A 16,367-nucleotide genomic window follows, 5' to 3' on the forward strand; every position below is an offset into this window, starting at 1 on the left:
ATTAAAAGGAGTCATATTATGTTTGTTTTTTTCTAAATGGAAAACACTTCCTTGTGGTCTACATCAAAGGTTTTCAACCTTTCTTTTTTGCGTTGAAAAAATCCGGAGGCACGCCACCAACAGAAATCATTAAAAAACGGAACTCAGTTGACAGTAAAAAGTTGTTGTCGCAATTGTTGGATATGACTTTAAACCATAATCAAGCATGCATCACTATAGCTCTTGTCTCATAGTAGGTGTACTGTCACCACCTGTCACATCACGCTGTGACTTATTTGGAGTTTTTTGCTGTTTTCCTGTGTGTAGTGTTTCAATTCTTGTCTTGCCCTCTTATTTTAGTGGCTTTTTCTCTTTTTTTTGTATTTTCCTGTAGCAGTTTCATGTCTTCCTTTGAGCGATATTTCCCGCATCTACTTTGTTTTAGCAATCAAGAATATTTCAGTTGTTTTTATCCTTCTTTGTGTGGACATTGTTGATTGTCATGTCATGTTCGGATCTACTTTGTGGACGGCGTCTTTGATCCACAGTAAGTCTTTGCTGTCCAGCATTCTGTTTTGGTTTACTTTGTAGCCAGTTCAGTTTAAGTTTCGTTTTGCATAGCCTTCCCTAATCTTCTATGCCTTTTCTTAAGGGCAGTCACCTTTTGTTTATTTTTGGTTTAAGCATTAGACACCTTTTTACCTGCACACTGCCTCCCGCTGTTTCCGACAGCTACAAAGCAATTAGCTACCTCCTGCCACCTACTGATATGGAAGAGTATTATACGGTTCCTCTGCCGAGCTCTAGACAGCACAGACACTCAACAATAACACATAATTATTATTATAATTACTGGTTTGCAAAAAATGTTTTGAACCCATCCACCCATCCATCCATCCATTTTCTACAGCTTGTCTCTTTTTTGAGGTCCAAATAGGTAAAATTACATAATCTCCCACGGCACATCAGAATGTATCGCGGCACTGTGGTTGAAAAACACTGGTCTACATAATATGTAATGGTGGATCTTTGGTCAAAATGTTGCATAGATTATGTTTTACAGATCATCTTCAAGCCGCTTTCTGACAGTCGCTTCAGGATGCGCCGTTTTGTGGGTGGTCTTATTTACGTGGCTCACCTTCGACATCGTCTTCTCCCCGTCATCTTTGTTGTAGCGGTGTAGCGTGCAAGGACGGGAGCGGAAGAAGTGTCAAAAGATGGAGCTAACTGTTTTAATGACATTCATACTTTACTTAAATCAATAACGGAGCAGCATCTCCTCATCCGTGGCTCACTAGTGCAATAACACGCCGGAAATGTGTCCCGTGAAAAACCGTCCGACCGGAACTCTCTAGTAACTAAAGTTCCTTGGGTGAATAAAGTAAACTCACTACACCGGTATGTTTTAGCGCTTTCATGGCGAGTTTACTGACATAAATAAGTAAGAACTTTACACTACTTTATATTAGAAATGGCAACAGTGGAGGATGAATGTCCCATAACAAGAAGATAGAGAAAAAGAAGAAGCTTATCGACTACGGACTACAAAGGCGGACTTTCAGGATTTATGCAGATCCCAAATAGAGATCAGCAGTTACCAGAAGGTAAGAAAAGTTGCTTTTGCATAATACTGCGAATCAAAAGGCCAGATAATATGTCTTACCTTATACACACACCATAGTAATACTTGTATGTTAAAGCACAGTACAATCCATCAAGCGGTGCGGCTTCATAGCTTACCAAAGTCGTACTAAAACATTTTGATAGATTTTTGAGCGCCCTGTGTAATGTTCTATATTTTCAATGGAACATATAACATTTTGGTGTTGTTTACTTGAGTCATATTGCAGTCTACATGTATCTCTTATGTGTGACTGCCATCTACTGGTCACACTTATCATTTCGCCATGTACCAAATAAAATAGCTTCGAGGTCAGTAAGTACAACCAAAATTGTTCCATACATTAGGCGCACTGGGTTATAAGGCGCACTGTCGAGTTTTGAGAAAATGAAAGGATTTTAAGTGCGCCTTACAGTCCGAAAAATACGGTACTTGGCAGCAACCAGCGGAGCCACTGTTGAGTCAGTGGCGACTACTTTGCCAAAATCTGGTGTTTGCAATTTAGTAGATGTCCCTTCCTCCGTTACTCATCTCGTTATGTGAATAACAACTTACAAACGACATTACATTTATTCATGAGAACTTTATTGATTTTTATTTTGTTTATGTTACAAATTGAGCACAGGAAGTGATTGGAAATCCCGGCAGGACCCAAAAATGGCAGTCAGGTTTGATTTTCATATTTTCAGTTGTTCTGGCCAAACGTGCTCGGCATTGGAATTCATGCACCCCCTGCATCTGCGCATGTGTATGAATCAAGGCAATGCGGAAATGTAATTGTGCATCGAACGACTCTGTAGGGGTTTCCCAGTAAAACCCTTTTCAATTGTTTCTTAATAAGAAGAGTCTGTGGTGTGACACATGTTCCAGTAAGATTCTGAGGACGCCAGTTGCAGTGCTGTAGATTTATTTAAACAAAAACACAAAAATATCACCAACGTTCCTATAAATCCCAAAACCAGTGAAGTTAAAACTACTATGCAAAGCGAAAGTAATTTATCAACAACACCCAGGAACAACGCCGGCTTCGCTGGGCCCGAGCTCTTCTAAGATGGACTAATGCAAAGTGGAACAGTGTTCTGTGGTCTGACGAGTCCACATTTCAAATTGTTTTTGGAAACTGTGGACGAGAACTATCCGGACTGTTATAGGCGCAAAATTCAAAAGCCAGCATCTGTGATGGTATGGGGGTGTATTAGTGCCCAAGGCATGGGTAACTTACACATCTATGAAGACACCATTAATGCTGAAAGGTACATACAGGGTTTGGAGCAAAATATTTTGCCATCCAAGCAAGGTCTTTTTCATGGACGCCCCTTCTTATTTCAGCAAGACAATGCCAAGCCACGTGTTACAACTGCGTGGCTTCGTAGTAAAAGAGTGCGGGTTCTAGACTGGCCTGCTTGCGGTCCAGACCTGTCTCCCATTATAATGTGTGGCTCATTATGAAGCCTAAAATACCACAACAGAGACCCCGAACTGTTTAACAACTTTAGCTGTACATTAAGCAAGAATGGGAAAGAATTCCACCTGAAAAGCTTCAAACATTGGTCTCCTAAGTTCCTAAATGTTTACTGAGTGTTGTTAAAAGGAAAGGCCATGTAACACAGTGGTAAAAATGACCCTGTGCCAACTTTTCTGCAATGTGTGGATGCCATTAAATTCTAAGTTAATGATTATTTGCAAAAAAATATAAATACGTGTCTCAGTTCGAACATTAAATATCTTGTCTTTGCAGTCTATTCAATTGAATATAAGTTGGAAAATGATTTGCAAATCATTGTATTCTGTTTTTATTTACGATTTTACACAATGTGCCATCTTCACTGGTTTTGGGTTTTGTAAAATAAACAAATTAAATACTGAATAAATAGTGGGGATAATACTTACAACATTTCTAATGACAACAATGATCAATTTTCAAAATGTACATTTCCCTGAATTGATTCAGTAATAAAAAAAGAATTTCATAACCAAAAATGGAGCCTACAGACTCGTTCACGTGAGGACAATTGTTACACTAAATAACGCTATATTTTTGTAATTTGTCATTTAATATACATGTTTCATATTACAAAACAATTAAAAGATCTTAGGTTTGGATTCATGTCAAGATGTTGAAAATGAAGAGACGCAAGGCATGGTAGCAGTGCTTTTGGTTTCCCAGAAGAAGAAAAAAACATAACCTAGAAAAAAAAATAATGTATTTGATTGTTTGTAGTGTGAAACATGTGTATTAAATGACAAAATATAAAAATAAAGCGTTATTTAGTGGCTCTTTGTACTCGATTGTACTCCTGGGAGCGAGTCCTTCAGACCGCAATTACATTGCCTCATTCCTTTGATTCATATGGATGCAAAGATGCAGGCGTAACTGCTGGCAATTTGTTTTTTCTATTTTTTATGTATTGTTTAGGGTGAATATACATTAATATGCCACCAGACATGCTTTTGCAAAACAAATGTATTTTACCTATGGTAGCAACAATTCACATCAAAATACAACATTTTTATAGGAGAGTGTATGAATGGAATTCCCTTTCCAAACAAATTATGACAGAAAATCCATTCAGATTTAAAGTTTTATAACAAAATATTTTATTTTGCTATGTAAATCACCTTTAATGTTACTTTTTAAATGATTTATTTGACTCTTAAATTCTAAATGTATTAATACTCTATTAAGGATGATCTATCTCTCTTCTTTTATTGTATAATTAAATGTAGATGGTTTGCTAATTGTGCTGTATGTATGTCTGATGATTGTATTCTCTCATACCCCAATAACAATTTTCTTTGGTTATTTATTAAATAATGTACAGTGCATCTGGCAAGTATTCACAGGCCTTCACTTCTTCCACATTTTCTTATGTTACAGCCTTATTCCAAAATGGAATAAATAAATTTTTGTCCTCAAAATTAAACACACAATACCCCTTGTTAATTTCACCGCACCTAGTGTGTGTGTGACAGTCATTTGTACTTTAACATTAACTTCTAATGACAATGTGAAAAGTATTAAAGAAAGAAAAACTTTTGCAAATGTATTAAAAACGAAAAAAAAGAAGAAAATACATGTACATACGTTTTCACAGATTTTGCTCAATACTTTGTTGATACACCTTTGGCAGCAATTACAGCGTCAAGTCTTTTTGAATATGATGCTACAAGCTTGGCACACCTATATTTGGGCAGTTTAGCTCATTGCTCTTTGCCCATTCCTTTTTGCAGCACCTCACAAACTCCATCAAATTGGATGGGAAGTGTTGGTTTTTATCCAGGATGTCTCTGTACATCATACTTGCCAACCCTCCCGGATTTTCCGGGAGACTCCCGAAATTCAGCGCCTCTCCCGAAAACCTCCCGGGACAAATTTTCTCCCGAAAATATCCCGAAAATCAGGCGGAGCTTGAGGCCACGCCCCCTCCAGCTCCATGTGGACCTGAGTGATGTGTTGACAGCCTGTTCACACGTCCGCTTTCCCACAATATAAACAGCTAATGATGGAGGGCGAGTTCTTGGTTTCTTATGTGGGTTTATTGTTAGGCAGTTTCATTAACGTCCTCCCAGCGCGGTAACAACACACAACAACAGCAGTCAAGTTTTCGTGTACAGTAAAGCAGTTCGTCTGCCATAAACAGCAATGTTGTGACACTTTTAAACAGGACAATCCTGCCATCTACTGTACATGCATATGTGACCCACCCATAATGTGTCAGATTTTTGTGTTGATTTATTTATTTTATTTTGTGGTTTGAATTCGTTTTTGGAGCTGTCATTACATATTTATCAGTATTCACATTGGTCAGTAGGGGGCAGTAGGGCGTTTCTTCCCAATTGAATGCTATCACCTGCAGACCGGAAGTGTCTTGTCATTCTGATGAGAGCGACCAGTCTGTGAACAATTGAAACATCCTGTGTGCTTTTTCCTCCTGTATAACAGGTTAGTTTTGGTGAATCACTCACTGAATAATATCCATGTGATCTTTATAAGTTTAAGTACACATTCTGATGGTGGAGCCTAACTCTAAAGTGTTTGTGAGTTGTAGTTTGTATTTGTGAATTAATCCAGTGCACAGCTGCAGTAATCAATACAAAAAGGCGACGTGAGTGCGCAATGTTTATATAGGAACTTCTGATCCTAATTCAGACTCCCAAATTAGAGCTCCTGTTTTCTTATTGATTTTATAATGTATATTTGTATAATGTGTGTGTTCTGAAATAGTGACAGAGAATAGAACAAGGATGGACAATTCAACCCTTAACTCAACAATGAGTAGATGAGTGTTATGTGTGTGTGTATATGTGTAAATAAATGAACACTGAAATTCAAGTATTTCTTTTATTTATATATATATATATATATATATGTAATAAAAAAAATAAATAAATATATATATAGCTAGAATTCACTGAAAGTGAAGTATTTCTTATATATATATATCTTAACCACGCCCCCCGACCACGCCCCCCACCCCCCACCTCCCGAAATTGGAGGTCTCAAGGTTGGCAAGTATGCTGTACATTGATGCATTCATCTTTCCCTCTCTCCTGACCAGTCTCAGAGTTCCTGCCGCTGAAAACCATCCCCGCATCATGATGCTGCCACCACCATGCTACACTAAGAAATGGCTTCTGACTGGCCAGTATACCATACAGGCCTTATTGGTGGTTTACTGCAGAGATGGTTGTCCTTCTGGAAGGTTCTCCTTTCTCCACAGAATAATGCTGTAGCTCTGACAGAGTGACCATCGGGTTCTGGGTCACCTCCCTGACTAGACTAAGAGGAATGCAGCAATGTACAGAGACATCCTGGATTAAAACAAACACTTCTCATTCAACCTGATGGAGCTTGAAAGTTGCTGCAATGAGGAATGGGCGAAACTGCCCAAAGATGGGTGTGAGAAGCCTGTGGCATCATATTCAAAAAAAGACTTGAGGCTGTAATTGCTGCCAAAGGTGCATCAACAAAATATTGAGCAAAGGCTGTGAATACTTATGTATGTGTGATTTTTTAAAATGTTGTATTTATAATACATTTGCAATTTAAAAAGAAAAAAACAACAACTTTTTATTGTTATTATGAAGTATTTTTGTAGAATTTTGAGGACACAAACTAATTTATTCTATTTTGGAATAAGGCTGTAACACAAGTGTTGTACCTACACCAATATTTTGGTTCCGGTACCGGTATCAAAATTATTTCGATACTTTTTGGTACTTTTCTAAATAAAGGGGACCACAAAAAATTGCATTATTGGCTTTATCTTACGGTACATTAAACAAATGTTTCTTATTGCAAGTGTGTCCTTAAATAAAATAGTGATCATACAAGACAACTTTTTTTTTATTAGTAAGTAGACAAACAAAGGCTCCTAATTTAGCTGCTTACATATGCAGTAACATATTGTGTCATTTTCCATTCTATTATTTTGTTAAAATTATTAAGGACAAGTGGTAGAAAATATATTATTAATCTACTTGTTCATTTACTTTTATTATCTGCTTACTTTCTCTTTTAACATGTTCTATACTAATACCGGTGTTATTAATATTCTGGTTCCTACATTATATATCAATATATATCAATACAGTCTGCAAGGGATACAGTCCGTAAACACACATGATTGTGCGTGCTGCTGGTCCACTAATAGTACTAACCTTTAACAGTTAATTTGACTAATTTTAATTAATTACTAGTTTCAATGTAACTGTTTTTATATTGTTTTACTTTCTTTTTTATTCAAGAAAATGTTTTTAATTTATTTATCTTATTTTATAAATTTTTTTAAAAAGTACCTTATCTTCACCATACCTGGTTGTCCAAATTAGGCATAATAATGTGTTAATTCCACGACTGTATATATCGGTTGATATCGGTATTGGCTGATATCGGTATCGGCAATTAAAGAGTTGGACAATATTGGAATATCGAATATCGGCAAAAAGCCATTATCGGACATCCATAATATATATATATATATATATATATATATATATATATATATATATATATATATATATATATATATATATATATATATATATAATAGGGGATCCAAATAATTAACATAGACTCCTTATTGATACATAACTTAATTATTTATTATACAACATCAATAGTTCATGCTTTATTTTTTGTCTTCTATTTATTTTTTCATTGCAGAATAAACTGAAATGATAATAAGTGAACAAGTTAAACACAGTTTGTGAACAGGACATCAGGAATCGCTGACACTTAGAGACATAGTAGGATTAAACACTCATTTTTAGACATTTTAAATTGTGCAAGCATAACTTCATTTATCTATGATTCAAATTTACAGGCTGTCCATTTTGCTTTTAATGAGCCTTTTCTATTTTATTCCGTCCTGCAGGTTGGTCCCCACTGCTCCACACATTTTACACCCTGAGCATCATGGAGGAAGCCACTAGAGGCTGCACTGGCTGTGACACCCATGTGGCAGATCAATGAGGGGAGAGCGAAAGAGAGAGAATAGAACAAGAAATCAATGGAAAAAAGGAAAAAAAAATAAGATGGTAAGATAGCATCCATCAGGTCTCCTCAGCAGGAGAGAGTGACGGAGTGAAGAGGTAGTCGGAGCCAGCAACTGACAGACTTAGAGAGGAGGGGAGACAGAGAGAGAGAGAGAGAGAGAGAGAGAGAGAGAGAGAGAGAGAGAGAGAGTGAGAGTGTGGAGCATCCTTCTGTGTTTGTCCTCACATTCCCCACTGCAGCTGAGCCACGGAGAGGGGAGCGTGCATCTGACTGAGCCCAGTGCAACCAGCAAGGACCAACAGCACCTGCAGCAGGCTGAGACATCAACGCACCGAGCTGCACGGGGAAGGCGTCCTTCAAGCAAAACACACCACCGGAACATTGAAAGCTTTCTGCAAGTCACATCAGAGCAGGTGAGTGAAGTTTTGGGATGTGGGTCTGAAGTTTATTACGTCAAGCGAGGAACTGAAGCGCCAGCCAAATGAACAATACAACAGTTGGTGTGGTTATGTCATATTTCCATACCTGACTTTGGAGAGAGAAAACATGTCTCAATTGTGTGAAAATTCAGCTGGCATGTACTCAGCAGATATATACATATACATATACATATACAAACATAAACATATACATATACATATACAAACATAAACATATACATAAACATATACATATACACATACATATACATATACATATACATAAACATATACATAAACATATACATATACATATACATATACATATACATATACATAAACATATACATAAAGCACCTTTTCTAATGTCTACCAATACTTGACAATAATACTCAGTTGTGTGTGTTTTAAGTATGCATTTTTATGGCGTAGATTACAACAATGCATCATTCAAAGAGATGCTTCTAATATTTTGGTTATAACTTATAGTCTTAAAATGTGTTTTTTTACTGTGGTTGTATAGCTTGTAACAATGCAATGCATCGCACTAAGAGGTGTTTTATAATATTTTGACCCGAATTAAAGTATTGGAAAACATAACAGAAATTAGGGTTAAAATATTTGAAAAATATTCTTAGTGAAAGTGAGAGATTTTTGTAATATGTTGAACCTAACTAAAATATTAGAAACCATATTAAAAGTAAGGGTCAAAACATTAGAAAACACTTATTGTTAAAACTGAGAGTTTTTTGTAATATTTTGACCCTTGCAAAAATGATAGAAAACATATTATTGTGGAGGGTAGGGACAAAATATAAGAAACAATTCTTGGTGAAATTGAGAGTTGTTCCTAATATTTTTACCCTAAACGAAATATCAGGAAACATATTAGAAATTGTAGTCAAAATATCAGAGAGCACTTCTTAGTAAAAAACGAGGAGCTTTTTGTGATATTTGACCCTAACCCTCACACCCTCCCCTCCAATTTTTCATTTTTAAAAAGAAATTGAAGTTAGGGTTAAAATATAAAAAATATATTAGAAGTTCCATCCATACATTTTTCTACTGCTTGTCCCTATCGGGGCCGCGGGGGGTGGCTGAAGCTTATCCCAGCTGCATTCGGGCGGAAGGCAGGTTACGCACTGAAAAAGTAAGGTAAAAATATTGAAAATATATTAGAAGTTAGGGTCAAAATATTAGAAACACTTCTCGGTGAAACAGAGAGCTGCTCATAATATTTGTATCTTAACCAAAATATTAGAAAACATATTAAAAGTTAGGGTCAAAACATTAGAAAACACTTATTAGAAAAATTAAGAGTTTTTTGTAATATTTTGACCCTTACAAAAATAATAGAAAACATATTAGTGGAGTGTAGGGACAAAATATTAGAAACACTTCTTGGTGAAATTGAGAGCTGTTCCTAATATTTTGACCCTAAAAAAAATATCAGGAAACATATTAGAAATTGTAGTCGAAATATCAGAAAGCACTTCTTAGTAAAAAACTAGGAGCTTTTTGTAATATTTGACCCTAACGCCCCCACCTTCCCCTCTAAAAAAAGAAAAGAAAAAATATTAGAAGATATGGTCAAAATATTTAAAAAATATACTAGAAGTTCCAACCATTTTCTATCACTTGTCCCTCTCAGGGTCGCGGGGTGTGGCTGGAGTCTATCCCAGCTGCATTTGGGCAAAAGGCGGGGTACACCCTGAAAAATTAGGTTAAAAATATTGAAAATATCTTAGAAGTTAGGGTCAAAACATTAGAAACACTTCTTGGTGAAACAGAGAGCTGTTCATGATATTTTTTTTATCTTAACCAAAATATTAGGAAACATTAGAAATTATGGTTGAAATATTAGAAAACATTTTTGTAATATATGGCCTATACCATAAAAAAACAAAACAAAACATATCAGAAGTTAGGGTCAAAATATTAGAAACACTTCTTAGTGAAACATAGTTTTTTTGTATATTTTTAACCCAATCTAAAATATTGGAAAACATAGTACAAATAGTAGAAAACACTTATTGGTAAAACTAAGAGTTGTTCCTAATACTTTGACCCTAACTAAAATATTGAAAAACATATTCGAAGTTTGTGTCAAAACATTAGAAACGTGTGAAGTATGGTGTACCTAAGGCGGGGTACACCCTGAACAAGTAAGGTAAAAATATTGAAAATATATTAGAAGTTAGGGTCAAAATATTAAATACATATTAGAAGTTAGGGTCAACATATTAAAAACAGTCCTTAGTGAAACAGAGCTTTTTGTATATTTTTAACCAAATCTAAAATATTGGAAAACAGTAAGAATAGTAGAAAACACTTCTTGATAAAACTAAGAGTTATTCCTAATAATTTGACCCTAACCAAAATATTGAAAAACATAATTGAAGTTTGTGTCAAAATATTATAAACACGGTGTACCTAAGGCGGGGTACACCCTGAAAAAGTAGGGTGAAAATATTGAAAACATATCAGAAGTTAAGGTCAAAATATTAGAAACACTTCTTGGTGAAACAGAGAGCAGTTCATTATATTTTTATCTTAACCAAAATATTAGGAAAAATATTGGAAATCATGGTCAACATATTAGAAAAGACTTCTCAGTGAAACTAAGAGATTTTTGTAATTTACGGCCTATACCCAAAAAAACAAAAACATATTAGAAGTTAGGGTCAAAATAATAAAAACACTCCTTAGTAGAAAATAGCTTATACCACTGTAAAATATTGGAAAACATAGTACAAATAGTAGAAAACACTTCTTGGTAAACTTGGTAAAAAATTGCATTATTGGCTTTATTTTAACACTTACGGTACATTAAACATATGTTTCTTATTGCAAGTTTGTCCTTAAAAAAATAGTGAACATACAAGACAACTTTTTTTTATTAGTAAGTAAACAAACAAAGGCTCCTAATTTAGCTGCTGACTTATGCAGTAACATATTGTCATTTATCATTCTATTATTTTGTCCAAATTATTAAGGACAAGTGGTAGAAAGTGAATTATTAATCTACTTGTTCATATACTGTTAATATCTGCTTACGTTCTCTTTTAACATGTTCTATCTACACTTGTGTTAAAATGTAATAATCACTTATTTTTCTGTTGTTTGATACTTTACATTAGTTTTGGATGATACCACACATTTTGGTATCCGGTACCGAGTCGTTACAGGATCATACATTGGTCATATTCAAAGTTCTCATGTGTCCAGGGACATATTTCCTGAGTTTATAAACATAATATAAAAAAAAAAAAAAAAACGAAAGAAGATGTTGTGATGCCAAAAATTATAGACATACTCATAGTAGTATTAACTAGATACGTTACTGTACTTGGTATCATTACAGTGGATGTCAGGTGTAGAGCCACCAATGGCGTTTGTTTACATTTTGACGCCGGTGAGCTACGGTGTGTAGTGAAGCATGTTTAGCTGGACCATTTCTTTTCAGAGGGGGTATAGAACCGAATATGATTCATTAGTATCGCGGTACTATACCGTACAACAATACTACAGTGTGTTGATTAGTTGGGAAGTAGTCTTTCACATTAAGTTGAAAGTGCCAGACTTTTGCTGCGCTCTAAAAAGTGTCTATACAGTAAGTATTGCTCTTAATACACACCAGCTGTTTGATTGTAACGTACATTTAAGTTGTAGTCTGGAGGCATAAATCACTATGTAAAATTGCTAATGCCAATCAGTAGCATGTATATGGAATATTCAATATAAATTAGCATCGAGCTAGCTTATATTGATCAAAGGATGCTTACTTTTGTGAGCTTTCTATCAGGCATGTTTGCTTTGTTAGTGTATAAATTGCAAAATTACGCCGGTTTGACATCAGGTGCAACAGACTTTTTGGGAATTGGTACCGAATTCGGTACCCATCCCAAAATGTATGATGAAACGCTTAGCAAGAGAAGTCTGGTGCACCTTCAGTCCCGTCGAGTTAATGTGCAGATTCATCAAGAAATACGTTCAATCTCCATATCTCCCGCCGAATGAACATCACACGTCGAGCCCAATTTGTAAACGCCCCCGCCAAGCCCGATATGTCTCGCCATCCATCTGTGCGCTCCTCTTCCCAGAACCTATCCACCCGGCCGACCCCTTTCGTTATCTTCCGCACCGGCCTGTGAAGGTTATAGAGTTGCTTTAATTTGTCAAAGCCCAGCCGAGACGCACGTGGTCCACTGTCACCGCGGGGGGGAAGCAGGTAGGAGGATGAAGCCGAAAGTGGTGCTGATGTGGAAAGCGAGAGACTGACAGGAAAATGGCACAAGCTGTGAAAATGAGAAAGGCAAGCTGTGAGGAAAAAAAAAACAGCAATTCCGTTTCTTTTGTAAAAATACGCAGCGGAGTGAATTTCTGCTGATTTTCTTTCCCTTCCTGTTTGTGTTGGACTGTCAGTAGGGTGTCAATGTTTGGATGCATCATACTGTGCTCCCATGTGACTGTGGTGTCATCGAGCCAAGTATTTTCTCTCTCCATCCTTCTTTGGCTTTCCAGCACTCTCCCCACACTGAACAGCCTGTCTGTCCACAACACTCAGCTGAATAATCGTAATTGTATCTTCACATGCCGCTTACCTATTGAATATAGATTTCTTTAAGTACCGTCTAGATTCATATTACCGTATTTTCCGGACTATAAGGCGCACTTAAAATCCTTTTCGACAGTGCATCTTGTAACCCGGTGTGCCTAATGTACGGAATAATTCTGGTTTTGCTTACCGACATTGAAGCAATTTTATTTGGTACATGGTGCAATGATAAGTGTGACCAGTGGATGGCAGTCAAACATAAGAGATACGTGTAGACTGCACTATGATGGCAATATGACTCAAGTAAACAACACCGACATTTTATATGTTCCATTGAAAATATAGAACATTACACACGGCGCTCAAAAATCTATCAAAATGTTTTAGTACGTCTTTGGTAAGTTATGAAGCTGCACCGTTTGATGGATTGTCGGCGCATTAATAAGGTGTTTATAAGGTAAGACATATTATCTGGCGTTTTGTTTGTATTATGCAAAAGCAACTTTTCTTACCTTCTGGTACCTGCTGATGTGTATTTGGGATCTGCATAAATCCTGAAAAATTGCATGCCTCCGCCTTTGTAGTCCATAAGCTTCTTCTTTTTCTCTATCTTCTTGTTATGTGACGTTCATCCTCCACTGTTGCCATTTCTAGTATACAGTAGTGTACAGTTCATACTTGCCAACCTTGAGACCTCCAAATTTAGGAGATTTTTTTTTGGGGGGGGGTGCAGAGTTAAGGGGGAGGAGTATATTTATAGCTAGTATTTACTTAAATTCAAGTATTTCTTGTATATATATATATACATATATATATATATATATGTATTATATATATATATATATATATATATATATATATATATATATATATATATATATATATATAGTATATATATATATAAATAAAATAAATACTTGACTTTCAGTGAATTCTAGCTATATATAAATATGTATTTTATTATATATATATATATATATGTATATATATATATATATATATATATATATATATATGTATATATACAGTATATACTGTGTATATATATATATATATATATATATAATATAAATACTTTCATTTCAGTGTTCATTTATTTACACATATACACACATAACACTCCTCTCTATTCATTGTTGTATTTGAAAGTGCAATGCTTTGCAGCCAGTAGCACAGCCTTTGAAGGAGCGTAGGTATGTGCAGTGTAATATTCTGGGTTGGAGTCAATAACCAGGCGAGGTGATGAAGTTGGCCAACCAAAAAGTAACTTTTTGGTTGGTCAACGATTTACGTTGTATTGCACACCCTGACGGCAAGTGTGGGAGTCGGTTCTGAAGTATGAAGTAAAGAACGGACGTGACGACAGGCTGTCCTCACTCAGGTCTGCACGGACCTGGAGGGGGCGTGCCTTAAGTACGGCTGGAAATCGGGGGAAATTCGGGAGAATGGTTGTCCCGGGAGATTTTCGGGAGAGGCACTGAAATTCGGGAGTCTCCCGGAAAATTCGGGAGGGTTGGCAAGTATGGTAAAGTTCTTACTTCTATCTGTCAGTAAACTCGCCATGAAAGCGCTAAAATATACCGGTGTAGTGAGTTTATATTAATCACCCAAGGAACTTTAGTTATTAGAGAGTTCCGGTCAGACGTTTTTTTTCACGGGACACATTTCCGGCGTTGTTACACTAGTGAGCCACGGATCAGAAGATGCTGCTCCGTTATTGATTTAAGTAAAGTCTGAATGTCATTAGTTAGCTCCATCTTTTGACACTTCTTCCACTCCCGTCCTTGCTCGCTACACCGCTACTACAAAGATGACGGGGAGAAGACGCTGTCGAAGGTGAGTCACGTAAATAAGACCGCCCACAAAACGGTGCATCCGGTGATGATCTGTAAAACATAATCTATGCAACATTTTGATCAAAGAACCACCATTACATGTTATGTAGACCACAAGGACGTGTTTTAAATTTAGAAAAAAATAAAAATAAAGACTCCTTTTATGCGCCCTACAATCCGGTGCGCCTTATACATGAAAAAAAGATTGAACAAAGACCATTCATCGGCAGTGCGCCTTATAATCAGGAGTGCCCTATGGTCCGGAAAATGCGGTACACCTCCGGCCCTTTACCATGAATTGAGTAACGTGGACCCCGACTTAAACACGTTGAAAAACTTATTTGGGTGTTACCATTTAGTGGTTAATTGTACGGAATATGTACCAGAGGTGGGACCGAGTCATTGTTTTGCAAGTCACAAGTAAGTCTCAAGTCTTTGCCCTCAAGTCCGAGTCAAGTCCCGAGTCAAGACAGGCAATCCCCGAGTCAAGTCCAAAGTCAAGACTGGAAAGTCTCAAGTCAAGTCCTAAGTCCTGCATTTTGAGTTTCGAGTCCTTTCAAGTCCTTTTAACCACAGACTAATATATTAACACAGATTGTGTATGCTTTTCAAACGCTGTATTTATTTATTAAAACAAGTGCATTTTAAATTGCAGGAAAGAAAATTGTGCTGACATTGCACTTTATAATAGCACTATTAACCAGTCATTTTAAACATTAACTCATTCCTTTACAGAACAAACACATTGAAAAATAAAGTGCAAATGTACTTATTTGTACAAAAGTGTTAACAATGAAAAAACATGACATATACGTGAACATAACAAAAAAGTTGTACTTTTTATATGTCAGGGCCCTATGCTGCATTGCATTTGCAAAAGACCAAATTAGCCAAGAGTCTGTCAGTCATTTGTGCACGATGGGGGCGTAGTATGATGCCACCATGGCTGAAAACTCGCTCCACTGGAGCACTGGAGGCAGGCACTGCCAAGACTCTCATGGCCACTCGGAACAGTGAAGGAAGAGTCTTCATGTTCAATGCCCAGAACAAAAGGGGGGAGAGAGTTGTTTTGGGTTGGTGCACTACTTGTAAGTGTATCTTGTGTTTTTTATGTTGATTTAATAAAAAAATAAATAATATATATATATATTTCTTGTGCGGCCCGATACCAATCGATCCACGGACCAGTACCGGGCCGCGGCCCGGTGGTTGGGGACCACTGAGGTAAACAACCAACAGTATGTCAGAAAGCTAGCTAAAACGGTACACATATTCATAATATAGTATACATTTTAACTGACCTTTATTTTACTATTTTTGTCTTTTTTTAGGTGGCTAAAATACGCGGTGCTGCTGACCGCCGTCTAACGTTACGTGTGATATATTGACTAACGTAACCCTGCTTAAAAAAAATCACTGAACAAAAAGTATGAATAAGGTAGTGAACTGCAACAGA

At 36.4% G+C, this 16,367-nt stretch overlaps 1 protein-coding gene across 5 annotated transcripts in view; it reads left to right on the forward strand.

Moving 5' to 3' along the window:
• Nucleotides 1-8,346: 8,346 nt before the first annotated feature.
• The window catches only part of tnr (tenascin R (restrictin, janusin)), a 419,906-nt gene continuing 411,885 nt past the window's right edge, over nt 8,347-16,367 (forward strand). For all 5 annotated transcript variants that reach the window (XM_061979400.2, XM_061979405.2, XM_061979402.2 and 2 more), the window contains exon 1: nt 8,347-8,512. The gene's annotated coding sequence lies outside the window, so the exon portion shown is untranslated. The remainder of the gene's footprint in view (nt 8,513-16,367) is intronic.

This window comes from Nerophis lumbriciformis, linkage group LG19, assembly GCF_033978685.3.
Source record: "Nerophis lumbriciformis linkage group LG19, RoL_Nlum_v2.1, whole genome shotgun sequence".
Classification (NCBI taxonomy): Eukaryota; Metazoa; Chordata; class Actinopteri; order Syngnathiformes; family Syngnathidae; genus Nerophis; species Nerophis lumbriciformis.